Genomic DNA, 17,748 nt, shown 5'->3' with positions numbered 1-17,748 from the left:
ATATTTAAAGGGATAGTCCTCCAAAAATTAAATTCTGTCATCATTCACTCACCCTGCGTGGTTTAGCCGATGCAGTGAAAGTCAGTCATTATCTTTCATTTTTCAAAATTTCTTCTTATCTTGCAAAGAAGAAAGAAAGTCATAAAGGTTTGAAATGACATTAGGTGGGTAAATGACGATAAATAAAATTTAATTTTTTTTCTGTGAGCTTTTCAGCTTTATGTTTTGTTTTTTTATTCATTTTCCTAGATTCAATGCAGCGCATGTGATTACTTTTATTTACTTATTTTATATGATGTTTTATTAACAAGGTTCGGGAGGAGCACGATCAGATAATCAATCCATTCGGCACAGGTGCAACTCGTTTAACCAATCATTGAATTAGCGCATCATCTATATATTGCCAGCCGTCTTACCTCCATCCAGCGACAGTTTCTTGGCATCCCTCCTCCACCCCTACTCCCCACTTCTAATCTGTTTCTATCCTAAACTAGCAGGGGGAGTTCTCTGGGTCCGGCCTGTATTCCGGGCCCGGAACCCTTCCCCAGGACAGCATGCCAAAATATGCTTATTACTCGCTCAAGCAGATTAGATGTAAGGGCGAACTCGTGAAACTGTATATGCGCTGCACATAAACATTATTTATAATAGTTGTGAGTAGTTTTTACGCCATCTGATAGTAGAAGACAGGTGCAGTCACTTCCCAGGAAACTGCTGGGTGTGTCTTTCTCCCAAAGTGACATCTGCTGACGCTGTTAAAACCATAAAATAACAAACATCGAATATAACAGCGTCTACAAATAATACTGCCTGGAGCATGTTTACACCTGTTGTTTATACGCTGACACAAAAGTGTGTCTGTCAGGTCTGAAGTGTGTGTTTTTATTTTAAAGATGATAAGAGGCCGTAAAAAACTGAAGTAAGACATCACTGGAACTTTGAACATGCCTCAGACCCCCAGGCAATTATGCTCAGGACATGGAGAAAGTCGTTTCCCTTTGTCAGGAGCAACACACTGTGGCGTTGCATTTTAAAGGAAGTTCTAGGTAATTGAAAAAGGGAAATCCGAGAAGTGTCCGTGAAGTGCTTTTGTAATGATTGTTCAGTTCTTCTCCTTTCATGCATGAAGGAGTTCCCCTTTGCTCTTTTAAGACTGTGGAGAGGAATAAGAACGGGTGCACTTCTCTGAGAAGCATTATCGGTTTGATATACGCTTCTCCAAAAGTGACCCTCAAGCTATTACTTAACGTAACCTCGAACTGCTCGCATTAGCAAAGCAGGTAGAATGTAGTTTGTTCTGATGAGAACAAAGAGTGCAGAGTATGAAACGTCTTGTATGTCTTTGTTATGTAAAAATGCACACATACAAGTTTTAGATGAATATCACCAATGGAGTCAAATGAGTTGAAATGTTCTTCAAAGTAAGTCAGGTTTGTAATGACATGGGGGTGACTAAGTGATGACGGAATTTTCTTATGTGTAAACTATCCCTTTAAATGCGCAGAAAAAAAGAAAACGTCTTGTCACGGGTCATAAACTAATGAAACATGAAACCAGTGTTGCTATTGAACATATTAATGTTAATGAGCCAAATAATACTGTAATTTTTTCATTGATGGCATTTTAAACATTTCTCTAGGGATTAACGTCACTCGACAATTAAACGCACAGCAGAGCGTGACAATCGCAAGAGAGCCGCCGTCATAAAAGACATGGTCACTTTACACTCAAAGAGACAGATCGTATGTCTCATGAGATTGATCACATATGTACACACCTATACAAATTCACGTCTGCCTGTGCGCCACATCTGGAACCGCACATTTGCGTTGTACAAAAGTAAAATATGTTTCCCCCATTTTGAGTGTCTTAAACTCAAATGATGCAAAGACAACATACTTTCAACTTTACAATGCAAAGGTTTTTTTTGTTTTTGTTTTTTGTGGGTCTCATCGCTCACTTCTCTCCCTTGACGTATGGATTCACATTTCAGCCCAGTTCTCAGAATTGTAACTTTATATCTCATAATGTGATCTTATACCTTGCAATTATGACATTGTTTCTTAAAATTGTGAAATTATTCATCATAAACTCATCTATATATTCTATAGTGACTTTATTTCACGTAATTGCAATTTACTATTTTACAGTAAGACTTTAAATTAGTGTATATCACAATTTTACTTTGCATCTTGCAATTACAATATGTTTTATTGTAATTTCAACTTAATGTATTATAATTTCTAATTCATGTCTCATAATTGTGACTGTTTAAAGTAGATGTCATTGCTCACTTTTCTCCCTTGACTTATGGATTCATATTTCCGCCCAGTTCTCAGAATTGTAACTTTATATCTCATAATGTGGCTTTATATCTTGCAATAATGACATTGTTTCTTGAAATTGTGCATGTATTCATCATAAATTAATCTATATATTTTATAGTGACTTCATTTTACGTACAGTAATTGCAACTTACTATCCTACAGTAAGACTTTAAATTTGTGTATATCAAAATTTTAGTTTACTTCTTGCAGTTACAATATGACTTTTTTGGTACAATTTCAGCTTTATGTATTATAATTTCTAATTTATTTCTCATAATTGTGGCTTTTTTTTAAGTAGGTGTCATTGCTCACTTCTTCCCCTTGTCGCATGGATTCATATTTACACCTAGTTGTAACTTTATATCTTATAATGTGACTTTATACCTTGCAATTATGACATGGTTTGTTAAAATTGTGCATTTATCCATCATAAATGAATCTATATATTCTATAGTGACTTTATTTTCATGTAGTTGCAATTTACTATCTTACCATAAGACTTTAGCTTAGTGTATATCACAATTTTACATACATCTTGCAATTACAATATGATTTTTTTGTAATTTCAACTTAACGTATTATGATTTCTAATTAATTTTTCATAATTGTGACTTTTTTTAAGTAGGTGTCATTGCTTACTTCTCTCCCTTGTCCTAATGATTCATATTCACGTCTAGTTATCAGAATTGTAACTTTATATCTCATAATGCGACTTTATACCTTGCAATTATGACATTGTTTCTTGAAATTGTGCATTTATTTTATAGTGACTTTATTTCTCATAATTGCAACTTACTATCTTACAGTAAGACTTTAAATGTGTGTGTATATCACAATTTTACTTTACATCTTGCAATTACAATATGATTTTTTTTTGTAATGTCATCTTTATGTATTATAATTTCTAATTTATTTCTCATAATTGTGACTTTTTTAAGGTGTCTTTGCTCACTTCTCTCCCTTGACGTTTGGATTCATATTTCCACCCAGTTCTTGAAATTGTAACTTTATATCTTATAATGTGACTTAATACCTTTCAATTATGATATTGTTTCTTGAAATTGTGAATTTATTCATCATAAATTAATCTATATATTTTATAGTGACTTTATTTCATGTACATTAATTGCAACTTACTATCTTACTGTAAGACTTTAAATTTGTGTATAACACAATTTTACTTTACATCTTGCAATTACAGTTTTTTTTTTTTTAGGCGTCATCGCTCATTTCTCTCCATTGACATGTGGATTCATATTTTCACTCAGTTCTCGAAATTGTAACTTTATATTTTATAAAGTAACTTTATACCTTGAAATTATGACAATGTTTCTTGAAATTGTGCATTTATTCATCATAAATTAATCTACATATTCCTTATTGACTTTATTTCACGTAATTGCAACTTACTATCTTACAGTAAGACTTTAAATTTGTGTATATCACAATTTTACTTTACATCTTGCAATTACAATATATATTTTTTTTTAACTTTGACTTATTTTTTAAGAAGGTGTCATTGCTCACATCTTCCCCTTGATGTATGGATTCACATTTTTGCCCAGTTCTCGAAACTGTAAATTTATATCATATCATTTGACTTTAAAACACTTAATTTTTTTCCTGATAAATTATTATTATTTTAAATTTGTATATCACAATTTTACTTTACATCTTGCAATTACATGATTTTTTTGTAAATGTAACTTTATGTATTCTAATTTCTACTTTATTTCTCAAAATTTGTGACGTTTGCAGCTGTGACTTTATATGCTGCACTTATGGCATTGTTTCTTGTAATTGCAATTCATTTTTTAATAATAATTGTAACTAACCTTAAAGGAGCACTCCATTATTTTTGGAAATAGGCTTATTCTCCAACTCCCCTGAGTTAATAAGTTGAGTTTCACCGTTTTGAAATCCATTCAGCCGTTCTGGTGATATCACTTTTAGCATAGCTTAGCATAGATCATTCAATCCTATTAGACCAATAGCATCGCATTCAAAAATGACCAATGAGTTTCGATATTTGTCCTATTTAAAATTTGACTCTTCTGTAGTTATATCGTTTACTAAAACCGGCGGAAAATGTAAAGCTGCGATATTCTAGGCCGATAAGAAACTACACTCCCTTTCCGGTGTAATAGTCAAGGAAGTTTGCTGCCATAATATGGATGCAGCAGAGTCAAGTTTTAAATAGGACAAATATCGAAACTCGTTGGTCATTTTTGAATGCAGTGCTATATTGGTCTAATAGGATTCAATGATCTATGCTAAGCTATGCTAAAAGTGATATTGCCAGAACAGGATAATGGCTGGATGGATTTCAAAACGGTAAAACTCAACTTATTAACTCGGGGGGGAGTTGGAGAATGAGCCTATTTCCAAAAAAAAGTGTTCCTTTAAAATGAGAACTATATTTTGTAATTGTGGATTTCTCATAATTGGGACTGTATTTCTTGTAATTATGACTTTATATCTCATAATTTGACTATATATTGCTATTATGAAGTATTTATGTAATTACAGTTTTATTACAGTTTTGATTGTTCATATTTAGGATTTTATAGCCGACATCAAAATAAATCAATTATTATTTGATAAAACACTATTAAAGGGACAGCCCAGCCAAAGGAATTTGAATTTTGTCATCAAGTACCATCCTTATGTTATTCCAAACCTGTATGAATTAGTTTCTTTTGCCAAACACAAAAGACATTATTTTGAAGTTTCAGTTCCCATTGACTTCCATTGTGGTTTTTGCCCATATACAGTGGAGGTCAATGGGAACTAAAACCATTGTTACCAAAATTCTTTAGAACATTTTCTTTTGTGTTCCAGAGAAAAAAGATAGCCTTACAGGTTTGGAACAACATGAGGGTGAGTGAACTGATTAGCATCAAAGGTGACCACCAAGGTGTTTTTTAATAAACTAGATGCAAATTTTCGAAATTTTGCATTTAATCTGCAGGGACATGTTTGAATTGACATGGCACTTCTGATGTGAACGATCAGGGAGTGGATGTGAGTAACCTGTATGTCTTGTTAGAGAGAGAGAGAGAAAGAGCGATTGGGGGATGTCACTGCATCCTTCAACAGGGGCTCAGGTGTGGCCAAATATGCCCAGCGCTGCCGCTTTCTCATGCACGCAGCCTTCATTACACACTCTCTTTGAAACTTGAGGCCAATTCATCTCTGCTCGCACGTTTTTCTGCTTTCCACCATTATACTCAGATATGCAAGCGTGTCTAAGTCATGTGAGCATCACCCACACACTTGTTTAAGGCATAACCCTCCACAAATGAAGTCCCCATGATGCGTTCACTCACAATAGCACCTTTTTCACAATTGCTCTGGTTTGCAACCCTTCTCCCAGGTCGCCACGTGCAGATAAGTGGACAGTCAGTCAAACAAAAAGCGACATGAATTCTGAATACATATTCACACAAAAGACAAGTCACGGATGTGAGACACACACGGTCGTCCCTCATGGAAACACAAAAGAGCGCATGGACGGCCGACAGAAATCTGGCGACCAGGCTGTCTTGGGGGTCTCTCAAAAGTTGTTTGGTTTTTTTTTTTTTGATTGAAACATGTGGTTGTCACTGGATGTTATTTAAGGACTCGAGACAAAAAGGGGGGCTTGTTTTTGGCATGCACTCGCAAAGCTGTCAGTACAAATGAAGCTATTCTTGATTGTTTTTTTTTCTTTTTCGTGCTCAGAAAAACACCAGAGAATGTTCAAAATGACCAATAGTTGATGAGGTGATAAGAGCCCCAGTTGGGGGGCAGACAGGTGGGGGGTAAATCTGCTAACTGCACCCCTGAGGGTTGGGTTGGGCTGGGGCAGGGAGGGGTCAGCCTGATGAAATACAGGCTGATGACCCCATAACCCCGGACTAAAGGACAGGAGATCAGAATACAACTCAGCGCCTATAATGGAAATCAAAAACCTGGAAATTAAATGAAGATTTAATTAATGCAAAATCTGCTTCCTAATGAGGCACTGAAAGCAGCTCCCTCTTATAAACGCTTGCGTCCTCTAGGGAGTGATACACACATATTGTATTTACATTATACTCCTCCCACACACACATATGTGCGTGCCCACACACACAGCTCGTGTCATCGGCAGATATACTTTCCCTTGTGTGTGCTTTTATTAAATCGCGTCTAGTATGTCACTGTAGTGTTAAACAAGACAATACATTAATAAATAGATGTATATATAATATTATCAATCTTTTTTTTTCAGCAAAAGTGCATTTAATGAATCATAAGTAAATGATTTTTCAAATCATCAAACAATTCTGAAACAATAAAGTCAAAACATAAGCAGCACATCATTTTTTCTAATATGTGACCCTGGACCACAAAACCAGTCTTAAGTCGTTGGGATATATTTGTAGCAATAGCCAAAAATACATTGTATGGGTCAAAATTATAGATTTTTCTTTTATGTCAAAAATCATTAGGAAATTAAGTAAAGATCATGTTCCATGAAGATTTTTTTGTAAAATTTCTACTGTAAACCTATCAAAATGTAATTTTTGATTAGTAATATGCATTGCTAAGAACTTAATTTGGACAACTTTAAAGGTGTTTTTCTCAGTATTTTGATTTTTTGCACCCTTAGATTTCAGATTTTCAAATAGATGTATCTCGGCCAAATATCGTCCTATCCTAACAAACCATACATCAATAGAAAGCTTATTTATTGAGCTTTCATATGCTTTTCATGATGTATATATCTCAGTTTTGTAAAATTTAACCTTATGACTGGTTTTGTGGTCCAGGGTCACATATAACTAATTTTATCGTATTTTTCATCAAAAAATGCAGTCTTGATGAGCATAAAATTTAAAAATATTACTAAAACATCTTACGTAGAATCTTTGAAAATTTGTGTTTTTATTTTATTGTCAGAAAATGTATCAAAGTGACATACTATACAAGTTCTAAGAACTATATATCAGTCATACCAAAAATTATTTAGACACCAGATATATAATTTTTAATATTTTTTACTGGGTGCAGGACACTATAGTGTATTTATGTAAGTGAAGATGGCCAAAAAAAAAAAAGTAAACTTTGACATATTATACCCAAAAATTCTTCATACAGTGGACTACCAGTAAAATTGATTAAACAAAAAATTTATTTGACACTGTTTTGTTACATACCTTTCTAATAAAGGTATCTATTATCAAGATGAATTTGTTCTGACACAGTTTTAACTCTTGAATTCTTGTCATAAACTATAGAGAATAAACTGATAATGTGAAATTTTTGAAGGTTTTTTTGTGATTATCAAGTGGAATTTGTTCTGACACAGTTTTAACTCTTGAATTCTTGTCATATTTTATTACCATTTTCTAAACTATAGCGAATAAACTGATAATGTGAGAAATTTTTGAAGGTGTCTGAATACATTTTGGTTTTACTGAAATTAATTTGTGATTATCAAGAAGAATTTGTTCGGACACAATTTTACTCTTTAATTTTTGTCGTATTTTATAAAAAATTTCTATAGCGAATAAACTGTTATAATGCAAGACATTTTTAAAGTTATCTGAATACATTCTGGTTTTACTGAAATTAATTTGTGATTATCAAGAGGAATTTGTTCAGACACAGTTTAACTTTTGAGTTTTTGTCGTATTTTATTAGCATTTTCTAAACTATAGTGAATAAACTGTTATAATGTGAGACATTTTTGAAGTTATCTGAATACATTTTGGTTTTACTGAAATTAATTTGTGATTATGAAGATGAATTTGTTCTGACACAGTTTAACTCTTAAGTTTTTGTCATATTTTATTACCAAATAAACTGATAATGTGAGAAAAGTTGAAGGTGTCTGAATAAATTCGGGTTTGACTGTATATTAAATAAGTACAGTATATACAATAAGTATTTTTTTTCTTAATGAGCCTCAAAAAGCTTGACTTAATGTTTTAATGTGTGTGTATAATATGTGAGCAGTGAACTTATGAAAAGTGTTGCTAAATTGTTAATGTCCAGCAAGAAATAGGTAGTTAATAATAAAAGCAGTTACCTTACTATCAAGTTAATCTTTTAGGCGCTTTAGTCTGGTTTTCAACCTTTCAGCCTTTTGCAGTTGGCACTTAAATTGTCCTGCAGTGTGACAAATGAATTTTAATAGTCCTAATATTCCATGTAACCACTCAGTTAATATGAGGTCATAAAAACAGCATGTATAATTATACAAGTATTTTAAATATAATTCTAAATGAAGTGCATCCTGCCACACTGCAGGTTAACAACTCAAATTAAATTTTTAATCAGCGTCATCAGATGTATTTTTAAAGACTTTGTTTTACATGTAGAAACATCATAACCCATCTTGTTGTCTTCTTGCCAAAATGTGTCCTGCTGCAGGGAGTGATAATGCCCCCTACGCCACTGTTTGCTTATTCGATAGAGTGGATCAGTGTGTGTGAATCAGCACTTCAAACACAGAGAGATAATCAGACATGTACACACACAGTCAGAACCATCACTCCACGCTGCCAAACTCCAAAGTCTGTCTCAAACAGTCGAAGTTTTGTGACCCTTATCCTCAAGCAGATCTATGCCACTAAAAAGGGACCAAAAAACCCCAACGATCTGTTTCTTAGCAATAACACTGACATTCTTCCGCTGGTCTGTGTTAGTGCTAGGGCAGGTGAAAAAGTTGAAGGTGAAAGCAGGTAGTAACCCATGCTCTCTGTCTGACTTTGGCATTTAGTGGCGCTTCTAAACTGTGTCTTGTTTTGACAGATAGGAGCAAAATTAGCACTTGACCTATCTGATGTGACATTCCACCCCACCCTTTCCCTTACGCACGGCGCAAACGCTTTATGAGGGTGGTATCCTTCTCTCTCCACAGGCCTTTATTTCTAAAAGAAAAGAGGGGATGAGAGAGGAGAGCAGAAGGGGGAGAGGTGAGAATAGATTATTGTGTGTGGGTGTTTGGTTCAACACACACAGCACATGTCTCCCCCTGCTGGTCAAGGCATGCTATTGAGAAGTCTTTCAAGAACTCGAAATTCATTGAAAGCAAACATATTTGCACTATAGTTTGTTAATATTCACCTTATTGTTATTGTAAGACTTGAATGTGCTTCCGGTGTCATCTGCCTAAAATCTGTTACGCTGCTTGATATTACAAATTGGTATTTCTAATCATATTATTTAAGGACAAGTAGTTTTAGTGTTTACTGCACACTGCTATTCTTCCAGTTATTTACCTAAAGCAGGTAATGAATCTGAAGTCTTGCACATTCACATTGCAAAATAAGGTGAATATGATATAACTTAGATAGGTTAGACATTATATTGAATTAAATGTTGATTAAAATGAGGTTGTGAGGGGTAAACATACAGTTTTTACAATGGCACACACTGTAAGACGCTCCTAGATCACATAAATTTGATTTTGAAATCGCAACTTTCAAACAACTTAGTAGACTTTTTGTCTACTAAAAGTCTTAGGAATTATGAAAGACGTTTCATTAGCTGAGGAATTGGCATGTTGTTAAACAACATTACAGTCTATTGTATCCACTGTATTTCTATCCCTCAGAGCTTTGCATTCCTTTGTCAAATCTGATTTAAAAGACTTTGCATAGTTTATAGCATACTTGGTGTGACCCAAAATAAAGGCACTAAAGTGAAACATTTAAAATATCATATAGGTCCACAGTTAGAGCTTTATGCAACAATTCACATAAAAATTAAACAGAAATCAATATTTGATGTGATAATTTCTTGCTGGCATCTTGCAACGGTATTAAAGGTTTAGTTAACTTCCAAAATAGAAATTTCCTGATAATTTACTCACCCCCATGCCATCCAAGATATTCATGCTTTTCTCTCTTCGGTCGAAAAGAAATTAAGTTTTTTGAGGAAAACATTCCAGGATTTTTCTCCATATAGTGGACTTCAGTGGGGATCAACGGGTTGAAGGTCCAAATTGCAGTTTCAATGCAGCTTCAAAGGACTCTACACAATGCCAGACAAGGAATAAGGGTCTTATGCAGTGAAATGATTGGTCAAAAAATTATATACTTTTTAACAACAAATGCTTGTCTTGCACTAACTCTGCAATCCGCACTACAACTTCATGCATTAAGTAATATAATCCTAAATAGTAATTAAGAGCTTTGCTTTTGTATTTGTTGAAAATTAAACATGGCGCTAAGGCATATAGACTCAAATCAATAGAATATTTGATATATATGAGAAGGCTTCCTTTGACAGACTAGAAAAACACAAAGCAGTTTTTGATTTGGGGGACTCAGTATCTAGATTTCTTCCATGTCATATTCTAATCTCATCCCAGAGGCATTTGACCTAAAGTCTTTTAAAAGACTTAGCATATTTTATAGCATACTTGGTGTGACCCAAAATAAAGGCACTGAAATGAAGCATTTAAAATATCATATAGGTGCACAATCATAGCTTTATGTAACAATTCACACGAAAATTAAACAGAAATCAATGTTTGATGTGATAATTTCTTGCTGGCATCTTGCAACGGTATTAAAGGTTTTGTTAACTCCAGAATAAAAATCTCCTAATAATTTAGTCACCCCCATGCCATCCAAGATGATCATGCCTTTCTTTCTTCAGTTGAAAAGAAATGGAGTTTTCTGAGGTAAACATTCCAGGATTTTTCTCCATATAGTGGACTTCAATGAGGATCAACGGGTCGAAGGTCCAAATTGCAGCTTCAAAGGACTCTACACAATGCCAGATGAGGAATAAGGGTCTTATGAAGTGAAATGATCGGTCAAAAAATTATATACTTTTTTAACAACAAATGCTTGTCTTGCACTAACTCTGCGATGCGCATCTACGACTTCATGCATTAAGTAATACAATAATAAAATGTAATTAATAATAAGTTAAACAACATTACAATCTAGTGTATCCACTGTATTTCTATCCCTCAGAGCTTCGCTTTTGTATTTGTTGAAAATTAAACATGGCTAAAGCATATAGACTCAAATCAATAGAATATTGATATATATATGAGGAGGCTTTTTGCCCTAATATCAAGTTGTTTTGACAGACTAGATAACGGCAAGCAGTTTTTGATTTAGGGTATTCAGTTTGTAGATTTCTTCCATGTCATATTCTAATCCCATCCCAGAGGCATTTGATCTAAAGTCTTTTAAATCTGATTTAGAAGACTTAGCATACTTTCTAGCATACCTGGTGTGACCCAAAATAAAGGCACTGTCTTTGTCTTGCACCAACTCTACAATGTGCATCTACGACTTCATGCATTAAGTAAATACATTGGAAAGATCATGCAGCTCTTCATCTGTGTACTTCAGTTCAAAAATGTAGGGGTACACTTTTAAAAATAAAGGTGGTTCATGATGCCATAGAAGAACCTTTTTGTCTAAATGGTTCCATAAAGAACCTTAACATCTGAAGAACCTTTCCATTTCATAAAAGATTCTTTGTGGTAAAAGAAGATTCTTCATATTATAAAAAGGTAAGAAAGAGATGGTTCTTTGTGGAACCAAAAATGGTTGTTCTATGGCATCGCTGTGAAGAACCTTATAAATCACCTTTATTTTTAAGAGTGTAGGGTAGGTGGGGTAGGGCAAAAAGGTATATACTTTTTTTATTTTTTGAAAATGACAGATCATTTTGATCGATAAATCCCTTATTCTTTGACTAGGATTGTGTAGAGCCCTTTGAAGCTGCATTGAACCTTCAAGCCACTGGGTCCCATTGAATCCACTATATGGAGAAAAATCCTAGAATGTTTTCCTCAAAAACCTTTACTTCTTTTCAACTGAAGAAATAAAGACATGAACATCTTGGATGACATAGGGGTTAGTAAATTATCAGGAAATTTTAATTCTGGAAGTGAACTAATCCTTTAATACTGCATATATTTGTTAGAAAGTTCTCCATAATGCCGTGAACGATTGAATGCTTGTCATTTGAGATGCAATAGCTTGTCATTTCCTGGGTTATGTAGGAGATTAGTGATCTAACTGCTGTTTCAGCCTTGTAGTACTTTTCCCCCTTGACCTCAGATGTCTTAGTAAGACTCTGCCATATGTCTGAGTGTCTTTATTAAATGCTCACACAATTTCAGCATGCTTTACAGCTTAAGGCCTGGCATATTTTTTAAATCGTGCTTTCAACTTAATAAAATGGCATACGTTCAGCCGTCACGGCAATCTCCTTAGCTTAACTTGAAGATTTTTGTAAGCGTCTCTGACCACTGAAACAAAGTCATTTCATCACTGCAAGCAATCCCAAAAGTGCTTCTTTTAGATGATTGGAAAATCCATTGTCTCCATGTCTCATGATTAAACTAGTTTTAGTGAAATTAGGACAATGTAGACTTGTCCTCACGCTTAGATTCTTCTTCATTTTACTGAGAAATTTGATCAAAGAAAAAGCACAGGCGGAGGATTTGAAAAATCTGAGTGACAATATTCATTTGCCGAGATGATCGGCGAATACCTCGCTCGATTTAGATAAAGTAGTCAATGTGTAATCTCTGCTGGAATCAGGACGAGCATCTTAACCAAAAGAGACTGGCACGAAAATCACAGGGTAGAGTGTGTAATGCAGGTTTGAGGAAGTTATAAGCAGAAGTGTGAAAGGAAGTGTCCACAGGAATAATAATAATAATAAAAACAGTAGAAAATAGTCTTTTGCCACTGGTGATATCATGTTTGGAATCCTTTTGCAACTCAGAGAAAGAAAAGAAAAAATATAACTGTAATATTATATATATCTTGATTATCTTACGATATTACTTCATATCTCACAAAGTGACTTTGAATCTCACAGGTGCAACTTTCTTTCACATAATGGAAGCTTTATAGTTCACAATATCTTACAGTATTACTTTATATCTCGCCATGTGACTAAATCTCTCAATTGCAACTCTGTTTCTCATAGTGGCAGCTATATAACTCACAATTGCGACTTTATAACTCACAATATCTAACTTTATATCTTGACTTTAAATCTAACAGTTGCAACTTTGTTTCTCATAATTGCGACTATGACTCACAACTGCAACATTTTAACTTAAAAATTTTTACAATGTCACTTTATATTAATTGCAACTTTGACTTTAACTCACAGTTGCTACTTTGTTTCTAATAACTGACTCACAATTTTAATATTATGTTATATCGTGTAGTTTGACTTTATAACTCACAATTGCAACTTTTTCAGTTGCAACTAATAACTGCAACTTTTTAACTCACATTTTTAACTTACAATATTACTTCATATCTCACAATGTGACTATCACAATTGCAACTTTCTCATAACTGCGACTTTAAACCTCACAATATCTAATAATATTATTTTATATCTCACTAAAGTATGTGACTAAATTTTGCGGTGGCAACTAAAAAACTCACAATTGTGACTTTATATCTCACAATATCCAACAGTCACAACTTAACAGTTAAAGTCTCAACTGTGTTTCCCATAATTGCAACTATAACTCACATTTGTGACTATAACTCAGAAAATCTTAAAATATTGCTTTATATTGCAACTTCGCGATAAACTGTGACTTTAAAACTCACAGTTACTCATATCTAACATTACTTTATTTCTTAATTTGATTCTCACAATTGCAACTTTTTCAGTTGCAACTATAACTGCCACTTTTTGACAACATCTTTCAATATTACTTATCTTGCAATCACAATTGCATTTTTTTTACTTACATCACCTTACAATTTCACTTCATATGTGACTATCACAATTGCAACTTTCTCATAACTGTGACTTTATAACTCATAATTGTGACTTTATAACTCAAAATATTTAATATTTAATTATTTTATATCTCGCTATGTGACTAAATCTCACAATTGCAACTGTTTCTCATTGTGGCAACTATATAACTCACCATTGTGACTATAAAACTCACAGTATCTAATAGTATTCTGTTTATATCTTAAAATGTGAATTTAAATCTAACTTTATAACTTAGAAAATCTTATATTACTTCATATTTCATAATTGCAATTTTGTTTCAATAAGCTGTGACTTTAAAACTCACAGTTGCTACTCACAATATCTTATATTACTTTATATCTCGCAATTTGCTTTTTCATAACTTTGACTCTCATAAATCACAATTGCAACTTTGTTTCGATAAGCTGTGACTTTAAAACTCACAGTTGCTACCGTTTCTAATAACTGTGATTTTTTTTTACTCACAATATCTAATATTACTTTATATTTCTCAATTTGACTCTAGTTGCAACTTTTTTTCTCATAACTGACTTTATAACTCACAATTGCAACTTATTCAATTACAACTAATAATTGCAACTTTTAAACTCACATTTTACAATATTACTGCATATCTCGCATTGTGACTATCACAAAGGTCTTATAACTGTGACTTTTTTAACTCATAATTGCAACTTTATAACAGAAAATATTACTTATATCTGGCTGTGAATAAATTACAACTTTTGTTGCACAATTGCAACTTTCTTTCTCATAGTGGCAACTATATGTCATACAACTAACCCAGCATTATAACTTTATAAAACTCACAATATCTAACAGTATTTTGTTTATATCTTGAAATGTGAATTTAAATCTCAGAGTCACAATTTTGTTTCCCATAATTTCTACTTTATAACTCAGAAAATCTTATATTACTTTATATACACAGTTGCAACTTTGTTTCGATAAGCTTTGACTTTAAAACTCACAGTTGCTACTGTTTCTAATAATTGTGATTTTTTTTACTCACAATATCTAATATTACTTTATATTTCTCAATTTGACTTTAGTTGCAACTTTTTTCCCATAACTGTGACTTTGTAACTCACAACTGCAACTTATTCAATTGCAACTGCAACTTTTAACAGTCACAGTTGTGACATTATAACTCACAATATCTAAAAAAATATTGTTTCATATCTTGCAATGGAAATTTGAATCTCACATTTGCAACTTTGTTTCTTATATTAGCCATTATAATTCACAACGTGTATATGTCGACTACAAATCGCAGTATGACTTTTAAACTTGTAATTGCTACTTTTCAGCAATTACAAAAAAATGTTTGCAATCAAAAGTCAGAGATTTTATTGTGATCAAAACATTTTCACTAAATTCTTCCAAAAAGAAATGATCTGGGCTATTTTATCCCCATTTTTATAATGGTTTACGGTTCAGCATTTTCATTGCATGTCATCAGTTGTCTTATTTGTGTCTATTTTTTTTATTTCTCCCCAGGAATTTTAGTAGAAACATCTGTAACAAAGCTGGAGGTTGCTGAGGACTCGCAAGCTATGAAGCAATGTCTGAGCAACAACATTTTCCTCTGGAAAGCGGAACACAGAGGACAGAACCTGAGTTCAGCAGGAGCCAGGCGGCTGTGAGGTCGGAGAGGTGCATTATTTAGTGGGACAGAAGGAGTTCGCGGGCTGGAGGAGCGAGCGTGTGTTCACAGGGCAGGAGGAGAGATGCGGGCGGAGGGGTGAGTGTCTCAGGTGCGAGTCAGGAGTTTCAGCTCAGCGGCTCTCTGATCAGCCAACAAGCACATCACGCCGCGTTAGCACTGGGTAGGTGAACAGACTGTCGCATCGTGTAAAGGAACGGACACTGTTTCCTGTGGTTCTAATGCCAGAACTGAGTGGGGTGCAGGAGTGCGAGAGAGAGAGGGAGTAAAAGAGATAGATGGAGAGAGAGAGGGGAGTTCAGCATGAGCAGACAGATGGAAATTACCCTGGCAAGGTATCAGAGAGAAGCTGCAACAAAGACCTTTGTTTAGTTGCTTTAGAATCCCATGTTTTTCGCAAACCATAAGATGACGGCCATGCATATTCATTCACTCATTTGCATGCAAACTTCTGGTCCTGTCCAGATTAGCATTACATTTTTAAAATGCTGTTTCATGTTGCGAGTAAAGAGGAGCACTACCTTAGGCAGTCTCGAGCATCTTTTCAATTAAACACGCGACAAAAGTCCTTCTTTTCAACAAAAGACTCTCATGCCTGATGTCTGAACAGCTCTTACGCACAAGCACGCACATCAGCCGCTCTGGCTAATGCGAACATTTGAATGCGCCGCTTGTAAGCACCTGCGAATACGCAGTCATATCAGAAGAACGATGTCGCGCTTTTTACTCTAAAACAATCTTCTTGCCTCCAGGGTTGTGCAATGTAAAGGCAGGCCCAGTGTACATGGCAAAACACAACAAGCTATTTCACACTACCAATTAGCAATTGTAACATGCTGGCTCTCAAAGCCCCATTAAAATCGCCTGTGGCGTAGGGTACGTCCTCCGTTTTAATAGCTTCTGAAACCCTTTCTGTTGCAGTAGAATGAGCCATTGAGTCCTCGAACAGCAGAAAGATGGACTGGATGTTGCGCCGTTCTGCGGCGTACACTTGGACATCTGGTCAGTGGGACATTTGAGAGCGAGGCTGGACCGCAGAAGCAGGACACCTAGACTTCTATCCAAAGTCAAATGAGTACTCAGAGAGGCTTAATAGGAGGGTTAAAATGGCTGACTTCACTCTAATATGGCCTGCTTTGTCAAGTACCGAGAGTCGGAAGTTGGTGACATTAGAGGAAATTGAACTGGCATGGTAACAAGACTTTCTATGCAGCAATTGCAGCCTTTTTCGTTGCCCAAAATTGCATCAGTAACACTTTTCAAGAAGTTAGTTCATGTATTACTAACTAGAGCAATGAACAATACATGTATTACAGTATTTATTAATATTTGCTAATGTTAGTTCATCAAAATACAGCTGTTCATTGTTAATTCATCTGATACTGACCAATAACCAATAACCAAAAGTACAATTCTTTTTTCCAAATTGAGATTTTTACAACATCTGACAAATAAATGAGCTTTCCAATGATGTACAGTTGGTTGGGATAGGACAATATTTGGCAAAGATACAATCTGAGGGTACAAAAAATCTGAATATTGAGAAAATCACCTTTAAAGTTGTCCAAATGAAGTCATAAGCAATGCATAAAATAATTTAAGTTTTGATATATTTATGCTAGGAAATTAACAAAATATTTTCAGGGAACATGATATTATTATTTACTTTTAATATATATATATATATATATATATATATATATATATATATATATACCATAATAAGGAAACACATTGGTCATATCAGAGATTTTGCCATCATCTAGATTACTACTTAATTAATAATAATAATAATAAATTACAGTAAATCTCAAAATGTATATAAATGTACAACTTACTAGCTGTAAATTCTAATGTTGCAATACCTATGTTTACTTCTAGCATTTAAATGATTGATTTTCATATTTAGGATTTTGTTTTAATTTAATTAAAAACAGCATGCAATCCTAATATTTAATAACAACAGCGTTGTTTTTTCTTTAATTTATT

The sequence above is a fragment of the Garra rufa genome, chromosome 21 (assembly GCF_049309525.1).
Source record: "Garra rufa chromosome 21, GarRuf1.0, whole genome shotgun sequence".
Classification (NCBI taxonomy): domain Eukaryota; kingdom Metazoa; phylum Chordata; class Actinopteri; order Cypriniformes; family Cyprinidae; genus Garra; species Garra rufa.
This window is presented reverse-complemented; position numbering follows the sequence as displayed.